The sequence below is a fragment of the Microcebus murinus genome, chromosome 28, assembly GCF_040939455.1.
Source record: "Microcebus murinus isolate Inina chromosome 28, M.murinus_Inina_mat1.0, whole genome shotgun sequence".
Classification (NCBI taxonomy): Eukaryota; Metazoa; Chordata; class Mammalia; order Primates; family Cheirogaleidae; genus Microcebus; species Microcebus murinus.
In genome coordinates this window covers 13,928,800-13,941,886 of record NC_134131.1, presented here as the reverse complement: position 1 = coordinate 13,941,886, position 13,087 = coordinate 13,928,800, and the positions used below count along the sequence as shown (strand labels likewise).

The following is a 13,087-nucleotide window of genomic DNA, read 5'->3' as shown; positions in this document are numbered from 1 at the left end:
AAACAAAAAATAATAATAATAAAACCCCTGCCATATCTCTATGGGGCGTTGCCATGGAAAGAGTTATTTTCATCAGATGTGAGAACAGGAAGCCACATCAGACAGACAGAAACGGCCAGAAGGAGAGCTCGAAGTTCCCCGGGCTGCCCTAACTTAGCAGCATTTTAAGAGAGGGCAGTTGCTTCGTGTTTATAGGACAGGAATGAGAAAAATGAAAGCCTGCAAGGACCTATTTCTTCCATTTTCCCATTGAATGAGAAAATATGCCTAAAATCCGTGGAACGGGGGAGATGTTCCAAGTAAATGACAACTTGCTGAGTGAAGAGCGGTCCCCGGTGGCAAGCCCGTGCCCTCACGCCGGCCCGCCCTCCCCAAGTCCTGCGCCGTCTGGGAACGGCGGGCGTACCTCGCTGCCTTCCTGTTAAGCGTGTGCATTCAACGTGTTTGACAGGTCGCCTTTGACGTTCTGAGGGCCACATTATGCTCTTGCAAGGTCTGAAAAACTGTAATGAGGACAGACAGATCTCTCCAACAAAAACACGTTTTAAAAAAGAAGCACATTCATCACGGGGGAAAACATAAAGCACGGCCAGAGCTTGGAATGAGACGCTGGAGCCACCTCAGGTGTCTGATGAAGTGATCCGCGCCGGGGCGGTGGCGCGGCGCAGCTCTGGGCTGGGGCAGGAATGTGGCGTGCAGTCTTGAGGTTCCGGGGCGCTGGTCCGATGCCCCAGAAACCAGGGGCGAAAATAATGTTTTGTTAGCAGTCTGGCTCCTCTGTGGCCCCGCGGTCCTGACCTCCAAGCCGACACGGTCTGCGAGGCGGGGGAAGGGAGGGCCGGCGGGCTCAGGCAGCTCGGTGGGACATCAGGGCCTGTGTCTTCTGAGCCACTCCGCGGGGGACAGGCCTCGGCTCGGGAGGCGGGTCTGCAGACGCACACTTCAGAGAGAGGCTCGGATCCCAGCCAAATGTCGTTTGCCGCCGGCGCTGAGCCCTGAGCAGCCTCTCGAGCGCTCGCAGGGACACACACGGGTTACGAGGGCAGCGCGCAGACTGGAACGTGACTGGAAAGAATTCGGCTGGTGTGGGAATGCGGGCTGTGATTATTTTCTCACGACGGCAACATTTCCTCTTGAGTTTCTGCTCACGACGCGAGCCATGTGGGGCTGCTTTCTGGATAGCTGCAGGAGAAGGGGGCACGGAAGCCACCTGGATGCCCGAGCAATGTCGGGATCGCATCCAGTTTAACGCAGCACACACTTACTGAGCATCTACTATGTTCCAGGAGAAACGCAAGGCGTCATGACAGAGAGAGCAGCAGCGCGTCGTCTCTGCCCGGGGAACTCACAAAACCTGGCGCATGGACTCAGCCCCACGCAGCGGGCTCCATGCTAGAACCCTAAAGCGACGGCTGAGGTGCGGGGCCGGGCCTGCCGCACGCTCTCGCTCTCGCTTGGTCCTCACGGGAGTCCGCGGATTGGTGCTGCTAGGATCACCATCTTCCAGATGAAAACATTGAGGCTTAGAAAAACTAAACATTTTACTGAGCACCCCTAGCTAGTGAGTGCTGGGGACAAGATTCAAATGTGGGCCCATGTTCTATTACATTAGCTCTCTGTCCCCAGGGGCTGAGCCGGGGACCCAGGCAGGCCACATACAGAGGAGGTGACATCGGCCCCGCAGAACGAATGGACCTGTCGGGCGGTCCAGCGGCGCGAGGGGTCAGGAGCTGTGCAGGGCGTCCGCTGTAGCTCGCGTGTGGCTCGGCGGCGGCGAGGAGGAGGGGACAGAGAGAATTATTCAGCTTTCCAACAAACATCTGAGCGCCAGTCATGGTTGGTGGAGGCCCTGGCCATCTACGGGACAAAGACTGGACGGGGCTCTGCCCTCACGGGGCCATCCTGAGCCGTCATGTGAACATGTCAATAAAAAGCACACGTAAGCTTGGCACATGCTGGGAAACAAAACGGTGCCGTGTGGAGCGGACTGCGGGGTCAGTCCTCTGTGACAAGGCGGCACTGGAGCTGAGACCCGCGGCCCAGGCCGAGGCAGGCGGGTCACAGAGAAGGCCGTTCTAGGTGGGGAAGCAGCAAGGGTGAAGATTGGGCCGTGCGATCTGTCCGCCCAGACTCGCGTGGCACGTGATCCTAGGTGTGCCCTGCGGTCACTTCAGGGGCCGGATGTCTGACGAGCAGGAGGGCCCCATTCTGGAAGTCCTTCCGCATCTGGTCTGTCCACTTTCGGATTCTTGCGGTTCCTTTGTGCTCATCTTAGTGTTTCATTTTTCCCACTGGCCTGCGATTGCCTGGCGACCGGCTGCCCCCACCCCCGACCGTGAGCTCCCGCGGGGCAGGGGCTGGGCCGTGTCTGCCCCCCGGGGACCCTGCCGTGTCCTGGGCCCCAGGGCTTTGTTGCTTGGCCTGCTGGATGCCCAGCACCTGCCACATGAAAGTGACCATGGTCACAGGGCCCGCGCCCGGCCCCGGCTCATACTCAGCCAGGTGGGTGCGTCCAGTGACTTCTTGTGACCGTTTTCGTGGGCAGCTGCTGAATGTCCGCTCATCTCAAGCCGTCTTCATTTCTTCTGGGGTCACTTCAGTTCCCCCGGCTGGTAACGCCCAGCTACTCCCGGCCAGTCTGGGCGTCCCTGTTCGGACTCAGACAGACCTGTGCCCGTGAGCCCTGTGTCGCCCCTTCCTGTGTGAGCTTCGGGGATTTTCTCAGGCCTGTGGGCCTGAGAAATGGGACTGACGCTGACAACCCTTTCTCGTAAGGTGATAGAGAGGGTTAAACGAGAAGCGCGTATGAAATGCTGCATGCGCCGCGGCTGGCCGTTCAGTCCTCATGCTCGGCTGTCGTCGCGGCGACGCCCCAGCCGGGTGCCGGGCGGGGGCGTTTCTCCGAGAGGCGCCCTTCATCCCGGAGGAAGAGCAGACTCAGGCTTCCGCCTGGCATTCCCAGTAATTACGGTTTTCCATAAATAGTTTCTTTCTTTCTTTTTTTTTTTTAAAATGCAAGAATGCTTGAGCCCAGCCCAAGAATGTGCGTTATGTCCTCTAAAAAGGAAACGTCGACAGAGGGTGGGGTGACTCCCAGCCTCGGCCTGCTCCAAGCGAGGCGGAGAGGGCGTCGCGGGAGTGCCGCCCAGGCCTCCTGGAGTGGGCCAGCCTCCCGCTCGGAGGGCAAGGGGCTCACAGGGCCGGGGCTGGCAAGACTTTCCGGAATGAGCACCGCAAGCCTTGAGAGGACACGGCCACTTCCCTGGACCCCGTGTGGGCGGCCTGAGAGACGGGCAGCCGCGTGGTGGGGCCCGGGGTCGAGGCTCCGCCACCTCCCCACGCAGGCCGACTTCTCTGGAGCTCGGTTTGCCCGCCTGTGAAATGGGCGTCATGGCAGGTAGCTGCCAGCAAGGGTGACGTGGAGACGGAGCTCACGCTCTCACTTGGTGACACCCTGGATGCTGTGGTTTTCTTCCTCCTCCGCCTGCTCTTCTTTGAGGACTACTTCATTACGCCGCCACTTCCGTGACCGCGGCTTCCGCCCTTGACCTTCCACGGCCACTGCTGCTTCTTTCACTGCTGACCTGCTGTCACCGTGAGGGCCACCACCGCGCCTTCCGTGACTGCGGCTTCCGCCCCCGACCTTCCACGGCCACTGCCGCTTCTTTCACTGCTGACCTGCTGTCACCGTGAGGGCCACCACCGCGCCTTCCGTGACTGCGGCTTCTGCCCCCGACCTTCCACGGCCACTGCCGCTTCTTTCACTGCTGACCTGCTGTCACCGTGAGGGCCACCACCGCGCCTTCCGTGACTGCGGCTGCTGCGGTGGCTGCCGTGGCTTCTTCTGTCTGTTCTGCTTTTCCTGCCGCCGCTACCTCCTCCCCCCACTATTGTGTCACTGCTGTTACTCCCACCGTCACTTCTATGATAACCTCTTCTATTACTTCTTCTATGACAGGCGTCCTCAACTATAGCCCGAGGGCCACATGCCGCCCGCCGAGGACATTTACCCGGCCCGCCGGGTGTCTTTGCCGCCGCTGCCTGTCCTGCTTAGTGGCGACGCGTCCCGGGCCCGCAGTGCGCACTCTCCAGCGGTCTGAGGGACAGTGAGCTGGCTCCCTGCCTAAAAAGTCTGAGGACCCCTATTCTATGACAACTGCTATGACTTGCCATTACTACTGGTGCTCCTGCTGCTACTTCTACTACCCCTTCTTCCATCACTACTGCCACTGCTGCTGCCACGACTACTAGGTTTAATCCAAGCAGCTCATTTTATGGATGGGAAAAAGAGCCCACCCATGATCAGAGTCAGAGAGTGGGGGGCACTGGAGAGTGGATTTGGAGGGGGCTCTCGAGGTTGTCGTGTCCGGACTTTCACGTCACGCCAGGAGGAAGTGAAGCCCAGGGAGGTTCGCAACTTTGGGCCAGTGAGGGCAACAGTGACCCAAACTGGGGGGTAAACACGTCCACTCTGGGGCCGGCTCGCAGGGGTTTGGATCCTGCTCCTGGTGCAGCCCTGCCATGGGACTTTGGGTCGGCTGTTTGGCCTCTCTGAACCTCATTTCCTTGTCTGTGATAACGGCACCCCAGCCACTGGATCAGACGAACATGAAACCGGTCAACGGCTGTGAAGCACGTGAGACGGCGCCGGCACGTGGTCAGTGCTGGGCCGCTGTTAACTGTTACGGCTGCTACTAACTGTTGTCATGTCGTGGAACCCTCCCGGACTCCTTTTGTCCTACTTGCTCGGCGTGGCCGAGCCACCTCTGGAGTGCCACGCTGACACAGCCTGGGTTTTCCGGAAGCAGATCCTGAGGTGTTCATTACGCGCACGACGCTCGTTAGAGGCCAGCTTCAGGGACTAGGGGCTGGGCAGGGAAGAAGCTGAGCCGTGAAGCATGCCCGACAACGACCTGCAGCCCAGGGCGGGCTCAGGAGCCAGCACCGCCCATCAGGAGTTGTCCCATGTGGTGCGGGATGGCCAGACCTTCACACCCCACCACACTCGGTCGCTGGACGTGGCCTGCTCCCCAAACGCCGAGCTTGGTGGATGGCTCTCTGGCGCTGAGGCAGACCCCAGGGAGCCGAGAGGCAGGCAGCAAACCCTTCCCCGCAGGAGGGGCCCGGGAGGCGCAGCCCTTGCTCGCCGGGACGCGTGCCTCCTGCATTTTTGGGCGCGCAAGCTCCGCCGGTCGTTTTAAAGATGGCTCCTCCCGAGCCGTTCTTCCAAGACAGCCAGCGGGATGAACGCCAGAGCTGGAGGGGGCTCGCAGACCTTCTCACGAGTCCCCTTGTTTACTGACGGGGACTGTGAGGTCCAGGGAGGGGTGTGGCCTGCTTAAGCGGGTCACCGAGCTGGGAAGAGAGCCCAGTGTAACTGAACAACTGAGTTTTAGATCCTATTTTACTTTAAATAATTTAAACTTAAATTTCCTACAAGTGGCTACTGGCTACTGTATCAGACAGTTCCACAGCCTTAGAAGAATGCATCCTCAGTCTTACTCAAAGCCCGCAGTGTCATGACCAAGAGCAAGGGGCTTTCTTTTTCCTTCTCTTTTTTCCTTCCCAGACTGAGACCAGATTTCTGCCCGTTTGAGGTGTCTAATATCCTTTGATTGCAATTCATTTGAGGGACTTTGTTTGCAGACCTGTGAAAACTGCTGCCTCCCCTTTGCTCTTCTCAGCTGCTTGCAAACGTCTGATTTTCTCATCCGCAGACGAGTGCAGTGATCTCTCATACTTCAGTCATGAGGCATTCACGCCAACTTTGCATTTCAGCCGCTCAGATTTACGGGAAACTAGCAATTCAGCTTCCCAGGAGTCGACACCGTGGTTTCCCCTAGCGCCTTTCCCCGTCTCATCTGTGTGACTGAGCATCATGCCTCTCTCCCTCTGAATAATCTTCTCTTCCTGCCCGGATGAGCTGGCATTTGTGGCAGGAGGATGCTTCGTGGTAGGGGACTGCCTCGCGCACTGCCGAGGAATAGGTGTGTCCTGGGTGTGACAACCCGCCGATGCCCCCTGGCTGTGACAGCCATCACTGCTGAACACCCACTGCCCAGGATGAAGTGCCTCCCTCCCTCCTTGCGTGACTAAGCTGCCAGGATCAGACTCTTCCCTGCTTGGAACTGAACTCTTCAGCTGCGGGAACGTCGCTGGCCTTGGCTAGTCAAGAACACTGTACCCTGAAGACTGGGCCTGGGTTCTTGCTACCTAGATGCTCGCAGATGCCCTAGTTTCTAACTTTCTCAGGCCTTTTTTTTTTTCTTACAAATTTAGTTTTCCTTTCATTCTATGAGCCACCCCATGTCCTTTAATAAATCAGTGGTGCCCCACCATGCCCGGCTAATTTTTCTATTTTTAGTTAGAGACGGGGTCTCGCTCTTGCTCAGGCTGGTCTCAAACTCCTGAGCTCAAGGGATCCTCCCACCTCGGCCTCCCTGAGTGCTGGGACTACAGGCGTGAGCCACCGCGCCGGGCCAGGAAATCCTCTGCCTTTGCGACTTCACCAAGTGTTGGTGACGGAACACTCTGCTGCAGGGGCCTCAGACTTTCTAAACAGGCCCAGTTCACCGTCCCTCAGACCGTTGGAGGGCCAAACTATAGTAAAAAAAAAAAACTATGAGCAAATTCCCATGCACACTGCACACATCTTATTTTGAAGTACAAACACAAACGGGCAGAAACACCCACGTGTGGCCCGAGGGCCGTAGTTTGAGGACGCCTGCTCTATTGCCTCAGGGCACATCATCTAACTCAGAGAAATATATCTGGACTTTTCTTCCAGGGATTTGTCTTTTCCATGTCTCAGATAAGTTCTTCCTCTCCAAAAAAGGCGTTATTACTTTTTTGGCCTTGGAGAACATCTGTTCTGTTTTCCCGGGGAAGCTATCTAACTCTGGAATGTTCCACTCCCAGGGATGGTAGTGTGGACTGAGTCTGCTGCTGCTGGCTCTCCCAGGGGCGTGTGCAGCGACTGTCCGGAAGGCCCTTGGCACCCTTCCCGCCAGGCTCCCGCCGCGCCGCGTTCTCTCAGCCCTGCTCGTGGCGTTCTGGGTCTGCATGGGACTTCCCTGCCGTCAGGGTTAGGGGAAGAGCGCTGACAGTGGGCTGGCAGTTCTCAGAAGAAACTTATCAAATCCATATGTTTAAACCATTAAGAGAGATTTTAGCCACTTAAGAATGTTCTTTGGGAACTTGCCATTAAGAAAAAATCCTTTCTTTCCTAAGGATTTAAGAATCCTTAGTCCTGATACTAAGAATTATATAGTGTCTCCTTTTTTCCTCCTGGCTGCTAGGAAACTCACGGCCAAATCTGATGCTACTCATGAATTCTATGTTATCTCTATACTCAGGCCTCATATTTTCTCTCTCCTCTTTTTCTTTGTCTGAATTTACCTTTCCTATGTTTATTTTAATAAACTTGTTATATTCTTTATTGCAGGCTGTTCTAAAGTCCTTTTGAGAAGGAATTCAGGTATAATGAACAAGTAATTTTTAGCCAGTGGCTGTTCCTACGAGGTTGATGCTATTCTGCCAGGCGGAGTACTCGGGCCTGTTGTGTTCCTCCATTCTAATCTTCCACTACTTCTGTCTTTGGGTTTGGCAAATGAACAGGCCCCAAGCACATGTCAAACACTCACTTAATCATGTTTCCTTTGTTTTTGTTCATTTTTGATTCTTTGGATTGGAAAGGATCACAAACCAAGTCACTTAGCTCATTTCAAAATGAGGGGACACTTTACATAGAGGAATCATAAACGAGTGGCTTGGGGAAGGACGGCTGTCGCAGCCCATGGAAGAGTGCCCTTTGCCATTCTGTTTCACCTGTCCAGTGTTTCAACAGGCAACGTAACAAGGCAGAGGTTGCACCTGCCTACAAAACAAGCAGCTCGGCCCTAACACCTTTCAGTCCTTTGGTTCGAATTTTGTGTTATCTATGTGACCTTGTGGTTATTTGCATTTGACACATTTGCCTCACGGTTATTAACCCATTTCACTGGTAGGTAATATATATATGTATTAATACAAAAACAGAAATATGTTCTGGATTCAAGTATTCATAAATATCCAGTCTTGAAGTAATTCCAGACCCCCCACTGAATGGGCACCCATTTTATATTCTCTTTGCAAACTCTTACCCCAAATTTTTAATGGAAATTTTCCAGTGCTGAAAGTCTAACTTTGAATGCATTAAACTCTGTATGATAGATGAATATATCTTGATTTTTAAGAAAAGGTAACTTTCTAAGGGTCTATTTTAAGTAGCCTTAATATCCCAGACATAAAATGGCATTGTGTATATGTGTGTGCTCTTATATGTACATGTTGCATGTTGGAGGAGTGAACTGAATGTTCTTTCTCTAAGTTCCTTCCAGTACTGGTGAGTTTCCATGAGGACTTGAAACAGCCGTTGTAGCTCTCTCGAGCTCAGTTTCTTCTGAAAGCCTTTGCCAGCCTGAATTATAAGTCCTTGCCTGCTGTGAACTTTTGCAGTACTGCCATGGCCTTGGAGTTTAATTCATCTTCAAAAAGGTAAAACTAACCAAGAGAATGAAAAGACAACCCCAGAATGGGATAATATATTTGCAGATCATGTATCCAATAAGGGTCTAGCATCAACAATGTATAACTAACTCTTACAACTCAACAACGAAAATGCAAATCACCCAATTACAAAAGTGGTCAAAGTTCTTGAATACACATTTCTCCAAATAAGACACACGAATGGCTCCTAACGATGTGAACAGATGCCCAGTGTTACTGGTCACTGGGGAAATAATAATGACAACTGCAATAAGATAATACTGCATGCTTGTTAGGATGGCCACGAAAGAAAAGGACTACCAAGTGTTGGTGGGGGTGTAGAGAAACCGGAGCCTGAATACACTGCTGGCTGAAATGCGAATAGCGTGGCCTCTGTGCAAAATGGTCTGGCAGTTCCTCAGTGAGTTAAATGGAGACTGTGTGACTATTCACTCCTAAGAGTATACCCAAAATAACTGATAACAGGTATACAAACAAAACTTGCACATAAATGTTTACAGCAGCACTATTCACAACAGCCAAAAGGTGGAAACAAACCAAGTGTCTATCAACAAGGTGGACAGATGAAATATGGTGTATTCATGCAATAGAATAGTTAGCTGCAAAAGGAATGAGGTCCTGGTTCGATGCACAACCTGGACGAAGCCTGTACGCATCATGGCAGGTGAAGACAGCCAGACACAAGAGCCACACGCCGCATGGTTTCACTTACATGAATATCCGGAACAGACAAATCCATAGAGACAGAAGTCAGGGTAGTGGCTGGGGTCTGAGGGGAGGCAGGAATGGAGAGTGACTGTGTACCGAGTATGTGTTGGATCCTCTTTCTGGGGTAATATTAATAAAAAACGTTCTGGAACTAGATAGTGGTGACGGTTGCATGACACTGCATGTGTGCTGACTGCCTGCTGAATCGCACACTTTAAAACGGTTATTAGGTTGGCAAGTTTTGTGTTAGGAGTGTTTTACCAACACACACACACACAACCCCCAGACACCTTCCGGATTACAAAAAGGCATGGCCATTTTTGTTTTCACAGGACTTTTATAGATTCTTTGCATGTGGGTGTACCTTTAAACATACAGAACAGTATCTGCTCGACACCAGTGCCGCTCCAAGTGCGCCTTGTGGACTGGCAGCGACCACGTCAATTGCAAATTGGCATCGATTGCTTAGTGGTTCACATACAGGCCGGGCTTCCCACCCCCTCTGCCTGGAGATGGGACCCCGCGTTCACCTCCAGCCAAGGGCTCTGCAGGGCTGCTCACACTTCAGCGCCCACGTGAGTCACGCGGGGAGCGCGTGGACCATGTGGGGTGGGGCGGCACCTGAGACTCTGCATTTCCCGTCAGTTCCCGGGTGACGCGGACGCTGCCGCTCCAGGACCACACTGGGAGTACCCAGGATGCTGGCCAGCGCTGCCCACCTGAAATGTGATATGATGCGAGCCACGCAGGTGACACAACACTTCCTAGCTGGCACATCAGAAAGGCAAAAAGAGGTGACATTAAATTTAATTAAGATATTTTATTTCATCTAGTTTATGCCAAATAGTATCATTTCAATATGATGTCATCCATGTAAAATACTGAGATATTTTACATCTCTTTTCTATGATAAGTCTTTGAAATCTGGTGTTGGTTTTGTACTTAGAGCACCTCACAGTTCAGATTAGTGGCGTTTCAAACGCTCGTGTGGCCAGTGGCTCCTGGTTTGGAGGGTGCAGATCTGAATCTGGCTTGAATATCTCTGGTGCTAGGGAGCTCACTACCTCCTGGAAAGTCCACTCCACAGCTGCACGATCTGAGTTGGGAGTTGCCTGAAGGACTAGCTGGGAAGACCCAGCTTTACTCTCTGGGTCCCCAAGCCAGTTGGCTTTGTCTGTGAGTCCAGCACCTCACATCCTCTGCCTCAGGCAGCCCCCCGGCAGCCCTGAGACGGCTTCTGTGGCTGTTCTCAGTCTCTGCTTTTCTTGTTGAAGAACCTGGCCCAGGGACGCTGACCAACATCCTCAGGGAGACCCAGAGATCAGATGCCCAGACTGCAGATCCCTCCCAAATCAGCAAGCTCACTAAGCCACGGCAGATCCTTTCGCTGTGCTATATCTTACCCCAGCTCGGCCGAGACGGGAGCGGCGTGAGGAAAGCCGTAAGGACAGCTGCGAGTGAAACGGGCAACTTCCAGGTACCAGGGCAGGTGGATATTCCCTCACTGGCCAGCTGTGAAGCCACAGAAAGGTTCTGACAGGAGCAGTGACATGAGCACCAACTGACGGAAGTGAAATGGTTAAGCGTTCTAGGATAGACCAAAGGTAGAAGAAATGAAAAGCAGACAGTTATGAGAACCCCCTTGGAGGTTATTTTGCGGTTAGTTGTCACTGTATTTGCTAATGATTTATTTTATTCCATTTTAGCCACATTCATCCCATGATTTCAAAGATCTCTTCTATTTTCCAGTACATTGCCCATCAGAAAGACGGGCGGCAGAAGTCTGTGGGTGCCAGTCAGAGAAGGCACACATTTCCCACCCCTTCCTCACCTCTGGAGGGCCACTTTAAAGGTTTCTCAATGCCTCACTTCCAACGTGTCTTTCAGATCACGGGATAGCAGACATCTACCTTGTATCAAATATTTTATAAAATATCGGACAGCACACGGTAGTGGACAGGGTATAAGCTTTGGAATTAAAGCTGAATTCAAACCCAGGTGCCACCATTTACTAGAGCTGAACATCACACACGCCAGAGGGTACATCTCAGAATCACGGTTTTCCCATTCGTGGAACGAGGACCACAATGCCTATGTTGGAGGAAAAAGGAGCTAACACACGTGTGTCAAGTGCCTGACAGCGCTATGGCATTTAGTAGGTAGTCCAGCGTGATTTCTGCTCTCTCTCCTCGTTTTCAAATGCTATCCTTTAAGAGAATCCCTACCACTGCTGTAGGTTTCCACGGTGATTTCCCAAGCATTACCTTACTCAGGTAGGGCAGCTGTTACTCCCCCTGTTTCAGAAATGGGAGACTAAGCCACCTGCTCACGTTCATGAGTAGAACTGAGACCCCGTCTGATTTCAAGGCGGTAAAGGGTCTGTCCTTCAGGGAGCTATTCCCATATAGAATAAAACTGCCAGGGAAAAATTTAAAATACAAAAGATAACCTCCTAGGGTGAAAATTAAGTTGGTTAGAAATAAAATATTTCTAATTTTCCTATAAACACATGGATAAAAGCGGAGGTTGGGAACCAAGACAATAGTCTGATCCTGACTTCAGGGACAGATTTATATGCCTGTTGATTTTTTGCTATTCTAACTGTTCTCCCTATATTTTATGTGTTCTGTGAAGAAAGATGGATAAAGCCAGAACTCACCTACTGCAAATCAATCATGCATCTGTAGGAAAAATGAGCCAGAAAAATATTTGGATGTCATGGTCCCTGTTTTGTTTTCATGAATGTTGATTTCTTTAAAGACTTGGACCTACTGAACCTAAGAATCTATAGAGTCCAATATCCAAAGTCTAGAAAGTCACATTTTATTCATTTCAGTTGCTCTTTTTTAAAAAATACAAACACCATAATTCACTGTGCAGTGGCATCAAGATCAACTGGACTAATCCATCAGACTAAGCCTTGAGGAAATTCTCATTTTGCCTTTTTGATAATCCTGTTTGGTAGGTTTCCCAATTTTAAGTACAACACTATTACTCTTGAAAAAATGTTACAATTTTCTATCACAATACATTTTTCAACTGGAAATATAAGTAAATCTCATCATCCACTGTAGTTCTTTCTTATCTTACCCAAGGAAGCCCTTACTGTCAAGTTCTATGCCATTATTTTGCACACACTTTTCTTCATGTATACAACCTCTAACTTAAAACCAGAGCCAAAACAATGGAAAAAGTTATCGTTTGCAAAATTTAAGTTCTCCTCTTCCAAATATTCCCTCTGCCTCTTTTGTAATCAGAAAAATCAACAGCAATGATGCAAAATCTCACAGAGATGACCTTCTGAACAAATCTGTTGTTACCCTAGACAAAAGGGAATGTTCACACTACTTCTCACTGCATCAAATAGAATATACCCTTCAAAAGTGTTCAGTGAATTGAAGCCATATAAGAGAAAGCAATAAATGTAAAATTTAGACTAAAATGTAGTCAGTTCTCCTCTCACCTTTTGCTCCTGGTTGGCACAACAAGGATTCAGAACTAGAAACTTCAGAATCCAGGACGGTGCAATTCAGTTTCCACCTTGTGTCTTCTGCTCTGGAAACTGCAGAAGGTCAACTAACAAGACAAGGACAGGTTTGACGGATCCTTCAACATCCATCTGTTCTCAAGAAAGAACTGAAAGGCAGTAGAATACCAATCCGGAACGTTCTACACTTCCTTAACAAAATGATCTACTGAGACCTTGAGGTGAAAAGGAGCCAGGAACACAGGTCAGCCAACCTAATGAGGAGCTCGCAAGTTCGGAAGAGCTCAGGAGGACGAAAGCTTCCAGAGAATTGGAACTAAGGCTCCCTAGACGTGAAGTTACTTC

The 13,087-nt window shown here is 51.2% G+C and overlaps 1 long non-coding RNA gene across 1 annotated transcript; it reads right to left on the bottom strand.

Moving 5' to 3' along the window:
* Positions 1-10,061: 10,061 nt before the first annotated feature.
* LOC105868974 (uncharacterized) lies at positions 10,062-12,830 on the bottom strand. Its single transcript, XR_012915311.1, has 2 exons — positions 12,719-12,830; positions 10,062-10,843 (listed from the first exon to the last, which is right to left on the bottom strand). It is a non-coding gene; the product is annotated as an uncharacterized LOC105868974 (long non-coding RNA).
* Positions 12,831-13,087: the final 257 nt, after the last annotated feature.